General features: G+C 39.2%; 1 pseudogene; it reads left to right on the top strand.

Annotated features, from left to right (window-relative positions):
- Window positions 1-5713: 5713 nt before the first annotated feature.
- Window positions 5714-5998, top strand: LOC100629579 (NADH dehydrogenase [ubiquinone] 1 beta subcomplex subunit 3 pseudogene; annotated as a pseudogene).
- Window positions 5999-20324: the final 14326 nt, after the last annotated feature.

Here is a 20324-nt window from a genome sequence, read left to right on the forward strand (position 1 = left end):
TGGCATTTGTGAAATAAAGCAAAAAGTATTAGTCACAAGTGTAGCTGCTACTTGCAGGGCAAAATCAAGTAGCTGTGTGCTAATAAAAATTAATTCTCCAAATTTTACTTAACACATCAGTTATTTTTTAAGGTAACTTTTTTTATAATATTATATAAATTTCAGGTGTACATCATTATATTTCAACTTCTGTATAGACTACATCGTGTTCTCCACCAGACTCTAGTTTCCATCTGTCACGGTACAAATGTGACCCTTAACCCCTTTTGCTCTCTTCCCTTCCCCTCTGGTAACCACCAATCTATTCTCTGTATCTATGTGTTTGTTTGTGGATGTTGTCGCTTTATCTTCCATATACGAGTGAGATCATACAGCATTTGGCTTTCTCCATCTGACTTATTTCACTTAGCATAATACTCTCAAGGTCCATCCATGTTGTCACAAGTGGCAAGATTTCATCTTTTTTTTAATGGCTGAGTAGTATTCCATTATGTGTGTGTGTATATATATACTACATCTTCTTTATCCATTCCTCCATTGATGGGCACTTAGGTTGTTTCCAAGTCTTGGCTATTGTGAATAATGTTGCAATGAACATAGGAATGCATATATCTTTTTGAATTAGTATTTTTGTGTAGCTGGATCATATGATAGTTCTTTTTCTTTTTTTTTTTCCGAGGAAGATTAACCCTGAGCTAACTGCTGCCAATCCTCCTCTCTTTGCTGAGGAAGGCTGGCCCTGAGCTAACATCCATGCCCATCTTCCTCTACTTTATATGCTGGATGCCTACCACAGCATGGCGTGCCAAGCGGTGCCACGTCTGCACCTGGGATCCGAACCAGTGAACCCCGGGCCGCCGAAGCGGAAGGTGCGTACTTAACTGCTGTGCCACCGGGCTGGCCCCAATAGTTCTATTTTTAATTTTTTGAGGAATCTCCATACTGTTTTCCATAGTGACTGCACCAATTTACATTCCCACCAGCAGTGTACGAGGGTTCCCTTTTCTCCACATCTTCTCCAACACTTGTTATTTCTTGTCTTTTTAGTAATAGCCATTCTGACCGGTGTGAGGTGATATCTCATTGTGGTTTTGATTTGCATTTCCCTAATAATTAGTGATGTTGAACATCTTTTCATTTGCCTGTTGGCCATCTGTGTATCTCCTTTGGGAAAATGTCTGTTCATATCCTCTGTCCGTTATTTGGGTGGTTTGGTTTTTTGTTGTTGAGTTGTATGAGTTCTTTATATATTTTGGATATTAACCCCTTATTGGATATATGATTTGCAAATATCTTCTCCCAGTTGGTGGGTTGTCTTTTCATTTTGTTGATGGTTTCTGTTGCCGTGCGGAAGTTTTTTAGTTTGATGTAGTCCCATTTGTTTATTTTTTCTTTTGTTTCCCTTGCCTGAAGAGACATATGCAAAAAGATTCTGCTAAGATTGATATCAAAGAGTGTACTGCCTATGTTTTCTCCTAGGAATTTTATTGTTTCAGGTCTGATATTCAAGTCTTTAATCCATTTTGAGTTAATTTTTTTTTTGAAGATTGGCACCTGAGCTAACATCTATTGCCAATCTTCTTTTTTTTTTCATCCTTCTTCTTCTCTCCAACGCTCCCCCAGTACATAGTTGTATATTCTAGTTGTGAGTGTCTCTGGTTGTGCTACGTGCGACACCATCTCAGCATGGCCTGATGAGCAGTGCCATGTCTGCGCCCAGGATCCTAACTGGTGAACCCCAGGCGGCTGAAGTGGAGCACACGAACTTAACCACTCGGCCACAAGGCTGGCCCCTTGAGCTAATTTTTTTGTATGGTTTTAAGACAGTGGTCTATTTTCGTTCTTTTGCATGTGGCTGTCCAGTTTTCCCAGCACCACTTATCGAAGAGACTTTCCTTTCTCCATTGTATGTTCTTGGCACCTTTGTCAAAAATTAGCTGTCCATAAAAGCATGTATTTATTTCTGGGCACTCAACTCTATCCATTGATCTGTGTGTCTGTCTGTCTGCCAGTATCATGCTGTTTTGATTACCATAGCTTTGTGGTATAATCTGAAATCAGGGGTTGTGATGCCTCCAGCTTTGTTCTTTTTTCTCGGGAATGCTTTGACTTTTTGGGGTCTTTTCTGTTCTGTATAAATATTAGGATTTTTTGCTCTATTTCTGTGAAAAATGTCTTTGGGACTTTGATTGGGATGGCACTGAATCTGTAGATTGCTTTAGATAGTGTGGACATTTTAACGATGTTAATTCTTCCAATCCATGAGCAGGGAATCTCTTTCCATTTCTTTGTGTTTTCAATTTCTTTCAACAATGTTTTATAGTTTTCGGTGTACAGGTCTTTCACTTCCTTGGTTAAATTTATCCTTAGGTATTTTATTCTTTTTGTTGCAGTTGTAAATGGGATTGTGTTCTTGATTTCTCTTTCTGCTATTTCATTGTTAGCATATAAAAATGCAACTGACTTTTGCATGTTGATTTAGTACCCTGCAACTGTACTGTATTCATTTATTATTTCTAATAGTATTTTTGTGAATTCTTTAGGATTTTTGATAGATAAAATCATGTCATCTGCAAATAGTGACAGTTTTATTTTTTCCTTTCCAATTTGGATCCCTTTTATTTCTTTTACTTGCCTAATTTCTCTGGCTAGGACTTCCAATACTATGTTGAATAAGAGTGATAAAAGTGGGGATCCTTGTCTTGTTCCTATTCTTAGAAGGATAATGTTTTGTTTTTCCCCACTGGGTATGATGTTAGCTGTGGGTTTGTCATATATGGCCGTTATTATGTTGAGGCGCTTTCCTTCTATACCTATTTTATTCAGAGTTTTTATTATAAATGAATGCTGAATCTTGTCAAATGCTTTCTCTGCATCTATTGAGATGATCATGTGATTTTTATTCTTCATTTTGCTAATGTGGTGTATCACGTTGATTGATTTGTGGATGTTGAACCATCCTTGCATCCCTGGAGAGGACACTAGTTATCTCATTTTTACTCTTGATAGCAGAATTATTTTACATACTTGAATCAAGGAAAACTTTTATCTTTGCCTTCACCTTCCACATCCCGTAAGATCTTAAAATCCTTACAGCAGGGTAGCTCTGTTGGAGACAGAGCAGGTGGATTATTTTTAAGAGGTGGTAATCTGAGCGCTCAAAGTAGCCCTTCATTCATCCAATTAACCAACATTTTTCTAAAGAAGAAATACAAAAGGCCAATAAGCATATAAAAAGATGCTCAACATCACTAATCATTAGAGAAATATAAATCAAAACCACAGGGCTGGCCCAGTGGCGCAGCGGTTAAGTTCACACATTCCGCTTCTGCGGCCTGGGGTTCACCGGTTTGTATCCGGGCTGCGCCACTGGGCCAACCCCTATACATACCTTTTTAATCCAGCAATTTTATTTCTAGGACTTCATCCTGAAGAAATATATATATATATTTACACACATACATACATATACATATATACAAATTGGAACTATCCAATAATTGTATTTTGGTGAAATATTTATTCTTGGTGCATTTATACTGTGAAATGTTGTTACCTAGTGATAACCACCATTAATAGCTCGATGCTGGTTAACCCTAGGTAATAAAATGATCGGTGATTTTTTTTAACTTCTACAAGATAAAATTTTGTTGCATTTTTAGTTGTGTCCCGACAGGTGATTTTTAATATGTTCTTAACTTTTTGACGTTTCCTGAATTTTTCACAATGAGCATATATTGTTTTCATATTTGGAAGAAATGTCAAAAACTGTTTCTATTTTATTTTGGAACAAATAGAAATCAAAAATATAATCCCAAATAACCTGACAGAAAACCCAGAATTCAATCACAAGCAATGTCATTTCAGGTCATTCTAAATACTATTTTGTCTTTAAAGAGAATCAGAGCTCCGTGAGGGAATGGCAGAGTCCAAGGCTGGGGCAGGGAAGCACCAGACGAGCCAGGAACACAGAGCATCTTGATGTACCAGAAAGTAAGGAACTGTAAAAACAAACAAACAAAAAGAGATGGAGGTATGTCCGAAGGATACAGGAGCTAGTAGCTAGTTTGAAGGAGAGCCCACTGGCCAAGTCGAGGATAATTTTTGAGCTAAAAATAAATCAGGACAGTAAAGGATTATAACTTATTGAATAAAATAGGAATCAATCAATTCATACTGATAACAAATAAATAAGTAAGCAAATAGGGCTGAGGAAGGGAGATCTCTTCCTTACAGTGAAATATAGATGGATAAGTGTGGAGGGACGGGTGAAGTTGAAAAATCATCATTTTGCAACCATCATAGTAAAGAATGGTTTCAGCAAGAAATAACAGAGATTGCTAAATCTAGGGAGGGAACGTTTGATGAGGAACGGGATATTTACTCAATCCTAAAGTGTCTCTCCACAAATTGCTTGCTAGTTGTCAGGGAGACATAGTAACTACACAGTGGAGAAACCAGGCAACAGCTGGATCAGTAGATGAAAATTAACCAACAAGAGGCAGATTGACATGGTGTGCTTCCAAATATGATGCCCTGAGAAGAACGTAGCATCTCTTCTGTGGTATTCTTGCAGGGAACCCGTAACCTGAATCAAGTCATGAGGAAGCACCAGGCAAGTCCCACCGAACGTTCTACAAAACAACTGGTTTATGTTCTTCAAACATGTGAATGTAATGCAAGACGAAGACATAGTAAGGAACTGTTCCAGATTAAAGAAGATTAAAGACACACGACAATTTAATGCGTATGTGACCCCTGGTTGAAGCTTGTACTAGAGGGGAAAAACGCTATAAGGAATTTTATTGGTATAACTGACAAAATTGGAATGTGGATTGTAGAGCAGGGGCTGGCCCAATGACATATTGGTTAAGTTCACACACTCCACTTCAGTGGCCTGGGGTTCGAGGGTTCAGATCCCGAGTGTGGGTTTTCACACTGCTCATCAAGCCATGCTGCGGTGGCATCCCACATACAAAACAGAGGAAGCTAGGCACAGATGTTAGCTCAGTGACAATCTTCCTCAAGCAAAAAGAGGAAGATTGGCAACAGATGTTAGCTCAGGGCCAATCTTCCCCACCAAAAAAAAAAAAAATCTGGATCGCAGAAAAAAGCATATATCAAGGTTAAGTGTTCTGATTTGATAACTATTTTGTGGTTATGCAAGAAAATATACTTGTTTCTGGAACTATATAATGAAGTATTAAGAGTATAATAAAGACATGATCTATATAACCTCAAATTGTTCAGAAAAAACAAACAATTACAGAGGGAAAGAAAGAGAGAGATAATCAAATAAATGTGATAAAATGTAAAAAAAAAGATTATTCTGGATAAAGGCTATATGAGAGTTCTCTGTAATTTTGGCAGCATTTCTTTACATTTGAAATTATTCAAAATAAAAAGGTTACCAATACATATAGTTATAGTCCTGGCTTGGTATGAATTATTTTATCCCTTACATACACACACACCGCCCCCCATACACACTTACTTAACTGAGATACTCACAGGAAAATAATTCGTCTGGGGTAGGTGAAGAGCAAAAGGGACAATTTTGGAGTGTTGTGGTCATGTCCCCCAGCTCTTGCCTAATGGAGGACAGGACAGGAAGGGGAATAGACCATGGTAATGGGTCTCAGAAATGGAAAATGGTGCCTCTGGCTGAAGAGTTGAATAGCAAGTGTCCTGAGAGGTCAGTTTGCCATTGGACATGGCCCATGGACATCGGCATGAACATGGTCATAGTAAAATGGAACTTCCAGATAATAAACAATGAAAGATACAAGGAGGACTACTAGAAACTGTTCAGGAGAAGCTGGCCGCACAAGGGCTAAGGGACCCATTGGCCGCAATGGATCTTGGAGATACATGGGCTTTGCAAATAATATTTCCTTCTTTGGTGCATTATTAAAAGAATTCACATGGGGATTTGCTGCATTTGTGATAGCTACAGGAGCTGAATATTATCTGAAGAAAAGATAAGGAGCATTACTGAAGATAATACCTGGAAGTATCTTAGTGGCTTCTTAACTCTCTTATAAAAATAAGATTTCTTCACTGTTAAAAAAAAAAAAAAAAGGGGGGGTCAGCCCAGTGGCACAGCAGTTAAGTGCGCATGTTCCGCTTTGGCGCCCCAGGTCCACTGGTTTGGATCCCGGATGCAGACATGGCATCATTTGGCAAAAGCCATGCTGTGGTAGGTGTCCCATTTATAAAGTGGAGGAAGATGGGCACGATGTTAGTTCAGGGCCAGTCTTCCTCAGCAAAAAGAGGAGGCTTGGCAGCAGATGTTAGCTCAGGGCTAATCTTCCTCAAAAAAAAAAAAAAAAAAGAGAGAGAGAAAGAAACAGAAGATGGTGGGACCTCCTTGTTTACAGCACATCACTTTGTTACTCTCATTTCTTTCCCCCCGACAAAACACTATGCACAGTGGTTGGATCACAGTGGCCAGTGCACACGCTGGTGCTTCATCTCCTTCGTTTCAGCCATTAAATCCCATTGGCCAACGAACTGATTTCCTCGATCTCATCTTTCTAAATCTTAATTCCAAACCAAGCTCTTGTTCGGAGATTCAAATTTCAGTTCGGATTGCAATGGCCTTTATAGGTTTATTTTTCTATTGTAAACAACAACAAAAAACCTCTATAGTTTTGAAGCTAGACAGTTTGTCAGTAAACAAACAGATCACCATTGAGAAAGGAACTTTTCTCCTGAGGAACAAGGGGGAGACGTCTGTGGTAGTTGGAATGGGATCGTAACATCCCTCAGGAGTTATCGTTAAGGATGGAAACACATCTCAGAATGGTAGGTCCTTGACAAAGCTGTAGGAAATGCTATGGCTTTACTAGCACGGTAGGTGGAATACAATTCAATTATGTAAGGCTCATCCAACAAGGATTTATTTATATTTAGCTTTGCCTTTGAAACCTCCCACTGGCCTGGCCTTTGAAAAAGGCAAACCTAACCTATTCATTTTCCTGCTTCCCTCCTCAACCCTTATTGAGACAAATAAATAAAAATAAAACTGGTAGGCCAGATCAAAAGGCTGGTTATGGCTGTGATTTACACCTGGCTAAATGCGCTTCGGGAGAGACATTAAGGTTTCAATGTCATGAGGCACCAGTTAGTACAAGGAGACAGATGTATCTGTCCAGGGAGAGGCCAATGGGAAACAGTAGTTAATGACGCTTCCAAGAGTCTGCGCTGTTCGTCCCAGGGTGGGCATCTACAGTGGGAGAAGATGGCTAATTTTATTTGAAACTTTGTAAGTTTATGTTACAGGCTTCTTTTCTTTTATTTTAAAAGCATGTATTTATAATCAAGTATTAACTTTGCCCAAGAAACTAAAAATAGTAGGGGTACCACGTAAGGTAAGCATATTTCAAGGCCATCTTTAATAAGAAGCTCTTTGGGAGAGCGAAATTGCTTTCCAATTGCTCGTCTCAAATTCTAGGTCTCATTTAACCACAGCTTCTGCAGCTTAATTTTCCTGACACTGGAGTCTTCTGTTTCCTTAGTGAGTAGCCATTCTAGAATGCCTTGGGAGAAGTCACTAAAGAACCAGTCCTTAAAGTCAAAGGAAAAAGGATGGCAGAGAGTGTGTGAGTGTTACATCAATTGGGGAAATTGGGACATGAGCTGCTTTGTTCATCAATTCATATTCAACTTAAGACATGGACTCTATCTTACACAGATGCTTGTACAAGGGGATTTATTGCAGCACTGTTGGCATAGTGAACATTTAGGAATAAATTAAATGTCCGTCATTACAGAATTGATTAAGCAAATTGTTTGCCCACACTGTGAAATACTTTGCAGCCATTAAAAAGGATGAAGTAGAGGTAAATGCACTGATATGGGAAGATCCCAAGACGTATTATTACGTGGGAGAAGCAACTTACAAAACAATGTATACAGCCTGACCCTTTTACATTAAAAATCTGTGTAATATACGTGCATGTGTTGCATGTAAATGCATAGAATGGGGATGAGAAGGATGGCCATCATCCTGCTAATTTGGAGGAGGGACATGTTGACCTTAAACAAATACATAGCCAGTTATTTCTTCAGGAAAAATGGGTTTATTTGGAATCGTTAAAGCATTGCAATTCCAAGTCTGCAACTATAGCAAGCCATGTGCAAGGCCCCAGCAGCAAAAGGAGAAGAAACTCTTTCATAGAGGGGAAGAGGAAGTTGGGAGGGCTATTGCAAACAAGAGTCCATTGGAGGAATTAAGAGTTAGATGTGCAGAGGATTTTCATTGGCTGAGTTGTGACAGCTTCCCATTCGCTGAGCTTGTTGCCTGTCAAGAAGAGAAAGTCTTTCTTCTTCCTGTTGGGCTCTGCTATGGGGGTAGGGCGTAGAGCATGAAAGCTCCCCTTTTTGGCCTCTAACTTCAGTTTAATGAGGTTTCTGTTTATTAATTTCCATAGACGTGAAAATGAGGGTGAGGATGAAAGGTGACTTTTAGATTTTGCTCTCTAGAATTGATTCTTGTTTGAATCTTTTATCATAAGAATGCGTTCATGTTACTTGTGTAATTTTCAAAAGATCATTTGATGCATTCAGTGGCTCCTGAAAACAAGAAGTACTAAATGTATAATATGTTGAACCCCTTGTGTGGGTAGCTCTTTGGCATCTGACCTCATCCTCCCAAACCCCTCATGCCATTCAAGAGCTAAAAACCAAGAAAGAGGATTTCTGTGACAATTCCTCAAATTCATGCTCAGGTCAGATAACTGGTTTGACTTTTTTTGTCCTACCCTCACAATTGGAGGGTTCTCTCCCTGTCTCCTGAGAGCACATCTACTTTCTTTCTTTTTTTTTTTGGTGAGGAAGATTGGCCCTGAGCTAACATCTGTTGCCAATCTTCCTCCTTTTGCTTGAGGAAGAGCTTTTGCTTGAGGAATATTGTTTCTGAGCTAACATCTGTGCCAATCTTCCTCTATTTTGTATGTGAGATGCCACCACAGCATGGCTTAATGAGTGGTGTGTATGTCCACATCCAGGATCTGAACCTATGAACCCCATGCCACCAAAGCAGAGTGGGCAAACTCAACCACTATGCCACCAAGTCAGCCCTCTACTTTCTTCTCTTCATGACTACTGCATTCACCTGTTTATTTTTCTCAGTCAGGCTGCCACTGGACCTTGTGTCCACTGGTGACTTAACTCTTCCTATCTAAAGTCTCTAGCCTATTTGATGAGTGTAGGGTCAGTTTTCACTAAATTACGTATTTGGATGAGGGATACTGATGAATGGTTCAGAGTTCTAATGGAAGTTAATGATTCTTCTTGATTACTAACTTGGTTGTTTTATCTCAAGATGAAGCCTCTGAATCTAAATATATACCAGACTCTGTTCTAGAGAGGTTTGAGCCAAGGGAACTCTTCTTACCCTGTGTTTCAGTTATCTATTTCTGATAACTCTTTCAGTGATCTGTTTCTCACATATTGATGCTTTCTTTCTGCTCCACATGGCATCGGCTTGGACAGCTCAACTAAATGGCTGGAGGATTCACTTTCAAGATGGCTCACTCACATTGTTGGCAAATTGGTGCTGACTCTTAACTGGGAGCTCAGTCAGGTTTGTGGTCCAGGAGCCTCTGTTTCTTTCTAGTTGGACCCTTACACAGGATGCTTGGGTTTCCTCATAATATGATGGCTGGGTTCCAAGAGCAATCATCCCAAGAGAACAAAGCAGATGTGCATGATATTTGAATGGCCTACCCTCAGAAGTTACACAAAGTCAATTCCACCATACCTTATTGGTTGAGGCAGTCTCAAGGTCTACTCAGGTTCAAGAGGAGGGGATATAGACTCTATCTCTTGATCTAGGGCAGATGTAGGCCAGCTACTGTCCACACCGGGTTTTAGAGATGGCATGGATAGAGCTGATTACTGGATCTGAAGTAGAACACAATAGCAGTTCAGTGAACATAAGCACTGAGAAACTGATCTTCCCAGATCTTCCTCAATCAGGTCTTCATAGTTTAGTTGATAATGACTTTTCCAAAACCCAGAAACACTTACCTTCAGATGCAAATGCAAAAAGGATAACAATTGAAAAAACCTAACCAAACGACTTAAAAAAAAAACTCAACCCAATTTCAATGTCAAATTTAGATTATTTGTTACTTATTTACATTTTGACTTATCTAAACCTCTCTTTCATAAGAGAAGGATAGAGAGTTAATTCTATCACACTATCTCATTTATTAAGTAAGTGGTGCAGGGTCAAAGTTTGCTGGGATTTTGAGTTAAAGAAGATTAAGATTATTAGGAACATTACTATGTCAGCTATTAAGATAACTTTCTTGCATCCTCATCTTATTTTGGTGGGAAGAAATAATCCAGTTGAAATAACTTTTATTTTTATTTGATTAAATTTTAGCAAAATTAATGTTTCATATATGAACCCTGTTGCTTTTTCATGTAGTTTAAATATACTCAGTTCAGAAGAGCTTTCCCTATTCAGTTAAAAATTCATTTGGAATATTTTCTGCATTTTGTTCCTGAATTGATGGGATAGGGTTTTGGTGGTGGGAAGGTAACAGTGTAGGAACCACCTGGAAGGAGTTCCCCACTTCAGGAGGGGACAGAGCAGAAAGCTACTTAGGAAATTCCATGTCAACTGGGGACGGTGGCCATGGGCAGTTGGCAGGAAGTCACTGACATAGAGCACTTATAGAAACGAGGCTAAATGAAGTGAGGTGGCAGTTGGAGAGGGAGATATTTAGACTGGCACTGGGGTAGAGTAAGCAGAGGTGGCTGTAAGTGAACATATGGATTAAATTTTGCATGGAAAAGCAAAAAGAGGAGTCAACACTCTCACAGAATAGGCAAATCTACAGAGACAAAAAGTAGATTTTGTGGTTGCCTAGGGCTGGCAGGTGAGGTAGAGCAGCAAAAGGAATGACTGCTAGTGGGTAGTTTTGGGAGAGGGTGATGAAAATGTTCTAAAATTGTGGTGAGGGGCCCACCCCATGGCCAAGTGGTTAAGTTCTCGTGCTCTGCTGAGGCCGCCCAGGGTTTTGCCAGTTCGAATCCTGGGCGCAGACATGGCACTGCTCATCAAGCCATGCTGAGGTGGTGTCCCACATGCCACAACTAGAAGGACCCACAACTACGAATATACAACTATGTACCGGGGGGTTTTGGGGAGAAAAAGGAAAAAATAAAATCTTTAAAATTGAGTTGATGGTTGTACAACTCTGTGACTATACTAAAAACCCTTGAATTGTACAACTTAAATAGGCAAATTGTGTGGTATATGAATTATATCTCAATAGAGCTGATATTTTGAAAAAGTAAATCTAAAATTGAATATCAATAAAAATACATATATGTGTAGATTTTTAAAAAAATATGATGCATAGAAAAAAAAATACACCATCTATATGTTCATCACTGAGTCCCTATCCTGTCTTCCAAATCATGTACCCCTTTTGTTAGTTTCTTCTATACCTTTCCAGGGCTTTATTATTATTATTTTTATTTTTATTTTTTTTGAAGAGGATCAGCTCTGAGCTAACATCTGCCAATCCTCCTCTTTTTGCTGAGGAAGACTAGCCCTGAGCTAACATCTGTGCCCATCTTCCTCTACTTTATATGTGGGACGCCCACCACAGCATGGCTTGATGAGCGGTGCCATGTCCGCACCCAGGATACCAAGTGGCGAACCCTGGGCTGCCAAAGCGGAACGTGCAAACTTAACCGCTGCGCCACTGGGCTGGCCCCTATACCTTTCCAGGGCTTTAAAAATGAATAGATAAGAAATATGAGGGGCCAGCCCCGTGGCAGAGTGGTTAAGTTCGAGTGCTCCGCTTTGGTGGCACAGGGTTATGCGTTTGGATCCTGGGCGTGGACCTGGCACTGCTCATAAAGCCATGCTGAGGCAGCATCCCACATGCCACAACTAGAAGGACCCACAACTAAAAAAATACACAACTATGTACGGGGGGCGCTTTGGGAGAAAAAGGAAACAAATAAAAAAAAAAAAAGAAATATGAATATGTGTTCTTTTGTTCTTCTCTTTCTTACACAAAAGGCAGCGTATTGTATAAACTGTTCTGCTCTTTGTATTTTTCTCTATACAATATATGTCAGAGATCTTTCCAGATTAACATACAGAGAGTTCCTCATTCATTTCACAGTACTTGGTCTTCCATTGTGTGGATGTTCTATGTTTCTTGAATCAGACTTCAGTTGATAAACCTTTGGATGATTTCCAATCTTTCACTTCTACGTGGCTTCCTCATACTTTGCTGACAAGTCATATGGCCAAACTTGTCTATCTAATTGGTGAAATGGTATTATCACTGTGATTTTCATGTTTTTATTTTATTATTAATAAAGTCAAGCTTTTTTTTCATATTTAAGAGCCAACTATATTTGTTTTTCTGGGAACTGTTTGTTAATGTTCTATGCCCATTTTTTCTCATTTGCCATGTGTCTTGACTTTGTGATTTTTTTCCCATGGAAAAACTTTTGATTTTTATGGAATCAAGTTTATCAATTTTTTTTTTGATGGTTCTGGATTTGGATGATGGTAAGAAAGTCTTCTCCTCTCCAGCGTTAAGATAAAATCCATCCATTGTGTTCTTCTGGTACTTTTACGGTTTGTTTACTAGCTGTTTTGAAACATTTGTCAAAATAAAAAGTTGAAAGAAAAAAGCAAACAGCTAGCATTATTTAAGACCAACACTTATTAAGAATAAATCTAGCAACATGTAAAACTAACGTGAAGATATCTGGAAATAATAATTTATTGCATATAAGCAAAGATCAATTAACTACTTTAACAATAATAAACATTAAATGCCGCTATATCTTTAACCAGTTAAAAAATGCTCTTGTATATGAGGGGGGATACTTTGTAATAGTTATCAGGTAAATCTCGAAGGATTCGAAGGTTTGACCTTTGCACAAGTCTAGAAAGAGACAGAGGTGGAGTCTATTTCCCTACCCATTGCATCTTGGCTTGCCTTGGGATTTACTTTGATCGATACAATGTGGCAGAAGTAATATTGTATGACTTCTGAGCCTTGCAGCTTCTCTTTCTCTTGGGATCAAACGCTGTGTGAAGAAGACTGGGCTAGCCTGCTGGAGACATATGGACTAGCCTACAGGCAGCACCAATCCCCACAGACATGAGTGAGGCCATGTTAAACCAACTAGCTCAAGTCTAGCTGCAGTTTGACTATGGCCATATTCATATACATACTCGTATACATACACATACTCATAACCCCATGTGAGATCAGCAGAAGAACAGTCTAGCTGAGCCCAGCTCAAATTGCTGAACCACAGAATAATGAACAAATAGTTGTTTTATTTTTTTTGAGGGAGATTAGCCCTGAGCTAACATCCACTGTCAATCTTCCTCTTTTTACTGAGGAAGACTGGCCCTAAGCTAACATCTCTGCCCATTTTCCTTTATTTTATATGTGGGATGCCTGCCACATCGTGGCTTGATAAGTGGTACATAAGTCCACGCCCAGGATCCAAACTGGCGAAACCCAGGCTGCCAAAGTGGAACCCACGAACCTAACTGCTATGCCACCCAGCTGGCCCCAAATAGTTGTTGTTTTAAGTCACTATCTTGGGGACATGGTTTGTTAAACAGCAATAAATAACTCATAAAAATGTTTTTCTGGAGAGTTATAAATTAAAAAAGATAATCTAAAATACTGAAAGATAGGTTAGATTTTGTTCATTAACTTGTTTATTCACATATTTTCCATCTCCACGCAGAAAGGATGCAAGACTGCTGTGGTGGGCAGACCCTAAGGTGACCCCAATGATCTCTGCCTCTGGTGTTCATGCTTTTGTATAATCCCTTCCTCTTGAGTGTGGGCTGAAACTAATGACTGTTTCTAACCAATAGAATATGGCAACAGTGATGAGATGTCATTCCTGTGATTGTGGTACATTACATAAAATTCCATTATGCTAGCAAATTCACGCTAGAGATTCTCCTTGTTGGCTTGAAGTAAGCTGCTGTAGGGGAGGAAGACATTTCCTCTACCCTCTCTGGGTTCATCTGGCCGGAGAACGAATTAAATTCGCATGAGACAGAATAGCAGGAGATAATTAAACAAAGCTTTATAACATGTATACATAGGAGAGGCTCAGGCAAGCTGAGCAACTCACCAAAATGGCTGAAGCCCCCACCTTAAATATCATATCCAGCTAAAGACAAAGGAGGATGTTGGGGGTGAGGGGTGTCAGTTACAGGAGGTTACCAGAAACAGGAATAAGATTATTATGCAGATTTAAGTCCTTGCCTTTGGCATTGATTAAGAGTTTCTAGAGAGAAGGTCATCCCCTTTCTTCTTCCTGGTACAGAGAGGGAGATATATTTATAGATGGAGATTTCCTTTACAATGTAAATGTCTCCTAACAAAGGGCAAGCAAGTTCCACCCCTCAGAGCCTCCTTCCCTGTCCCAGTTTATTAAAAGCAATCAGCCCCAAATAATCATCATGCCAAAGAGGCATATCTTGGGGTTGCCAATTCCAGGCCCCCACACTGCCATGTTGAAGAAGCCCATTTGTCAAGAAACTGTGTGCAGCCTCTAGGAGCTGAGGGTGGCCTTCAGCCAACAATCAATAAGAAACAGAAACCATCATTCTACAACCACAGGAAACGGGTTCTGCCAATAACCTGAGCCAGCTTGGGAGCCAGTTCTCTCCCAGCTGAGCCTCCAGATGAGAATGCAGCTCAGTTGACATCTTGACTGCATCCTTGTGAGTCCCAGAGCAGAGGGTCCACCTAAGCTGTGCCCGATGCCTGCCCCACAGAAACCGTGAGATAATAAATGTATGCCATTTGTTCCACAGCCTAGAAAACTAATGCAGACATTCAGGAAGCTTCAGCATTCAATCCTGTGACAGGAAAACAACCTTTGTTCATAGAAGGAAAATTTGTGGATTGTGAAAAGAGGAAGACATTCCACAGCTTTAGAAGGTCAATTCTTTCTGATCACACCATGATTTATTCAAAATTCTGGACAGGAGGGCATTTATTTTCACGGTTGACTCAGGAAGTAAGAATCATTCGCTCAGAGAAGGTGGGACAGGGAACAAATTAAATTTGTATACATGTGTAAGGGGTTATTTTGTAGGTAACGATGAGTAAGCTAGTCAATTTCCATTGAGTGGAGAAAAAGAGAAGGGACTTAACTGCAGCCAAAGGAAAGGTTTAGCCAAAGCCTAAATCTGAAGTAAATTCCAAGAAGATGGCTTTGGCATAAAACTTCCAATCATAGTAGAGACCCTTTCTTATAAGTCAGGAGATGCCTGATCTACACGTCAGTTGCTTTCCACATCCTGCCTCAAATAGACTAATAATTAAGGATTTATCTTAGATGTTTAGAAGACTTCCTGATGACCGTGGTGGAAAGACACTAAACTTTATCCTGTAAAAACATGAAATCTTGCCTCTCTAGACTTCTCGGAAAAATGAACAGGCAGTTGGTAAAGTTTCAGAATTGTGAATAGTTTGATCTTGTCGACACAGAATAACCAATAACCATTCTATAGATGAGAGAGAGAGAGAATATGAGTTTTACTTGAGCCATCGTGAGGATTATAACCCAAGAAGGCAGTTTCCACAAAGGAAGAAAGCGTTTCAGGGAAGCATGGTTTTCAGTACAGTCATACCTTTTAGAACAAAGAACGTACATTAAACACGCCCAGGACACATGTTCATCAAAGTTTCAAAGAGGCATTCAGTTCCAAATTAGCAGGTCAACATGACCCTGATGTTGGGGAAAAGGACTAATGGGGCATTATGGATAGGGCATTTACTGACGTAGAGGGGAAGTCTGCATTCTCATCTTAAGAGTGCATTCTTTACGTTATTGGATAAGCAGATGTACAATGTATGTTTGACAAGCCACAAGTCAGCCTTCTTTAGTTCAAAGCTGAATCAGTTTTGAAACAGAATAGTTACCCCATATACCTCAATCCTCAAAATGTGAAAATCTCTTGTCAATCTTTTTTCAAATTTTATTTATTTTTTGAGGAAGATTAGCCCTGAGCTAACATCTGCCACCAATTATCCTCTTTTTGTTGAGGAAGGCTGGCCCTGAGCTAACATCTGTGCCCATCTTCCTCTACTTTATATGTGGGACGCCTGCCACAGCATGGCTTGATAATCGGTATGTAGGTCTGCGCCTGGGATCTGAACCGGCAAACCTTGGGCAACCAAAGGGGAGTGCACAAACTTTTAATTGCTGCGCCACCCGGCCAGCCTCTCTTGTCAATCTCTTGAGAGCTCTTTAAACAATATAATTCTAGAATTTGTGTGACAGACTGCTATGTAAACAAAGAACTAAAATCATTTTTATAGCTTATCTAATCTGTGTATTCCTTTGATGTTTATATTATTTGTTTTCTCACTATAATCTTCAATTAAGATAAATAAAAACATTTTGTTCTATTTTGTTTAAAATTGTAAATCCTGGTCCAAATTTTTTCTTTAAAAAAAATATGAGGGCCCGCCCAGTGGCGCAGTGGTTGGGTTCATAGGTTCTGCTTCGGCGGCCTGGGGTTCACCGGTTCAGATCCCGGGCACGGACCTACACTCCACTTGTCAAGCCATGCTGTGGCAGGCATCCCACATATGAAAATAGAGGAAGATGGGCATGGATGTTAGCGCAGGGCTAATCTTCCTCAAAAAAAAAAAAATAATAATACCAGTATGTTTTATACCTGAAAGTATGTCTGTTTTTCATCACCTCTCTATGAGCAAAACTTATTCAAAACATTTTAACCTAAAAATTAAAAGCACATGTTACAAAAAGTACACTTTTTAAAATCCAAATCTTTTTTTCTCAATAATATAGTATCTTGGGACATGCTCCTAGCTAAACCTAATTCAAAGATCCATAATTTTTGTTAATAACAGGTTTATTGAAGTATAATTTATATACCATACAACATTTTAAGGTATATAACGCAATGGTTTTTAGTATGTTCACAGGGTTGTGCAACTGTCACCACAACCAATTTTAGAACATTCTCATCACCCCAAAAAGAAACTCTGGACCCATTAACAGTCGGTTCCCACGCCCCCTCAACCTCCCCAGCCCTAAGCAATTACTAATCTACCTTCTGTTTCTGTAGATTTGCTTATCCTGGACATTTCATATAAACAGAATTGCACAGAAGCCGGCTGGTGGCGAATGTTCCACTTCGGTGGCCTGGGGTTCAACAGTTAGGATCCTGGGGGTGGACATGGCACTACTTGGCAAGCTATGCCGTGGCAGGCATCCCACATATAAAGTAGAGGAAGATGGGCATGATGTTAGCTCAGGGCCAGTCTTCCTCAGCAAAAAGAGGAGGATTGGCAGCAGATGTTAGCTCAGGGCTAATCTTTCTCAAAAAGAACCCAAACAAACAGAATTGCACAATACGTGGTATTTTGTGATCAACTTCTTCCACTTAGTGTAATGTTTTCAAGGTCTTCATGCATCAGTACCTCATTCCTTTTCATTGCGCAGTAATATTTCATGGTATGGCTATACCACATTTTATTCATCCATTTCCTAGTTAATGGATGTTTGAGTTGTTTCCACTTTTTCATTATTACGTATAATACTGCTGTGAATATTCATGTCCAATTTTTTGTGAAAACATATGTTTTCATTTATCTTGGGTATATAAGTAGACATGGAATTGCTGAGTCACATGGTAACACTATGTTTAAATGTCATGAGGAACTGCCAAACTGTTTTCCACAGCGGTGCGCTGCTGTACGTTCCCACAAGGACTGTATGAGGGCTCCAACTTCTCTGCGTTGTCAGCAACACTCGTTAAGATCTTTCTGTTTTATTATAGCCATTCTCTTGGGGATGAAGTGATATCTCACTGTGATTTTGATTTGTTTCCTCTCATGCTGTTAAGCATTTTTTCATGTGCTTATTGGCCATTTCTTTATATTTTTTGGAAAAATGTCTATTCATAGACTTTGTCTATTTTTAAATTGGGTTGTGTTTTTAATATTAAGTTATGAGTTCTTTATATATTCTAGATACAAGCCCTTTATCAGACACATGATTTACAAAAATTTTCTCCTCTTACATGGGTTGTCTTTTCACTTTCTTCGTGGTGTCCTTTAAAGCACATTTCCATAATGGTGTTCTTTTAAAGATGTTCAATTTATCTCTTTTTTATCTCTTTTTTTTTCTTTTGTCACTTGTGTTTTTCATGTCATATCTAAGAAACTACTGCCTAATCGAAGGTCATTAAGATTTATTTCTCTGTTTTCTTGTAAACATTTCATATTTTTCAGCTCTTACATTTAGATCTTTGATCCATTTTGAGTCGATTTTTGTGTATGGTATAAAGTATATAAAGTATATAAGGTACAAGGTGTATGGACTTCAGCTTTTCGCATGTGAATAAACAGTTGCCCCTGCACCGTTTGTTAAAAAGACTATTCTCTCCCCGTTGAATTGTTTTGGCAACTTTGTTGAAAAGCAATTGACCATAAATGTGAGAATGTATTTCTAGTACCATTTTTTCGGTTTAAAGTCTACTTTGTCTGATATTAATATAGCCACTCCAGCTTTTTTATGGTTGCTGTTTGCATGATATATATTTTTTCATCCTTTATTTTCAACCTGTTTGCATCTATGGCATAACAAATTACTACAAGTTCAGTGGCTTAAAACAATGCACATTTATTATCTCATAGTTTCCATTGGTCAGGAGTCTCTCGTAGTTTAACTCAATCCTCTGCTCAGGGTCTCACAGGTTGTAATCAAAGTGTTGGCTGGGCTATGTTCTCATCTGGAGTTTGGGGTCCCCTTCCAAGCTCGTACATGTTGCTGGCATAACTCAGTCGCTGTGTTTCTAAAACTGAGACTATCGGCTCTTAGAGGCTACCTCTCTCCACAGGCAGTTCACAGTATGGCTGTTTTCTTCTTCAAGAGAGTGTCTTGAGAGCCATCAAGGGAGTGTCTTAGCTGACTCAAGTTTCTCTCATTAGGGAAGGGTTGGATCTGCTTTCAAGGAACTCCTGATTATGCCAGGCCCACCCAGGATAATCTCCCTTTTGATTCACTCAAAGTGAATTTATTAGGGGCCTTAATTACATCTGCACTCTCCCCTCCCTTTTTGCCAGATTCTAGTAGTTAGAAGCAAGTCACAAATTCCGTCTGCACTCAGGGAGAGGGGATTACACAAAAGTTTAGATACCAGGGCAGCAAGAATCATGAAGGCCATGCTAGAATTATGCCTATAACACTTGGGGACATGGGTAGAAGCGTAACTTCTCAGTGTAAATGTCTTTTATTGTTTTGATTTTTGAAGTATATAAATTTATTACCCATTCAAAAATAAAATCTTAAATCTTTGAAACTTTGCAGTTGTCTAATTGGACTTTTATGTTTTTTATGACAAAGACCACTTTGTGTAGTTGTTTTTACCCTAAAATCATTGAGTCATTATGAGGTCCTGGTTAAGAGCATGGACTCTGGAGCCAGCTGTAGAACTTTAGGCAAGATATTTAATTTTTTTTGCCTCAGTTTCCTTTTCTGTAAAGTGGGCCTAATTATAGCACATAATCAGGATATTGTGAGAATTAAGTGAGCTAATATATTAGTATCACTCAGATGCTGCTGCTTGCTAACATGAAATCTTAGTGGCCTACAACAATGAGCATTTATTTCAACAATCGTGGGGTGACTAGAATGGCTCTGCTGATCTCAGCTAGACTTGGCTAGCTTGGCTCCAGGCTGTGCAATTGCTTCTGTCTGCTCCATTTCATTCTTCTGAGACTAGCAGACTACACAGAGGAAGTGTTTTCATGGCTGAGAAAGAATCTCTTCTCATGGCAGTAGCCAAAAGCACAAGCAGACAACCACATATACATACGCCTACTGCACACCTCTGTTTGCATATCAGCTAACATCCTATTTTCCAAAGACAGTCACATGGCCAACCCCAAAGTCAAGGCTTGGACCAAGCTCAATGTCAAGGGGTCATGATGTATACTCCATCCACTACAAGGCCTTGGCAAGGATGTGGATGTATAATATGACTATGGGGTAGTGAAGAGTAGTGACCTACACAGTTCAGTCTAAAATTAACATGTAAGAATCTTGCATAGTAAATGCTCAATAAATCTTTGCTATCATTGTACTAGATTTAAAAAAAAAAAGAAGAAATATTGTTGAATGCTTCTGAAAGTTTTGCTAGTTATTTCAATAGTATGGTTGTGCTTCTGAATAAGCTGGGATAGGAATGTAAAATGGTACAGAAAGTCTAGGAAAGAGTTTGGCAGTTTCTTAAAAAGCTAAACATATACTTA

The sequence above is a fragment of the Equus caballus genome, chromosome 21, assembly GCF_041296265.1.
Source record: "Equus caballus isolate H_3958 breed thoroughbred chromosome 21, TB-T2T, whole genome shotgun sequence".
NCBI classification, from domain to species: Eukaryota; Metazoa; Chordata; class Mammalia; order Perissodactyla; family Equidae; genus Equus; species Equus caballus.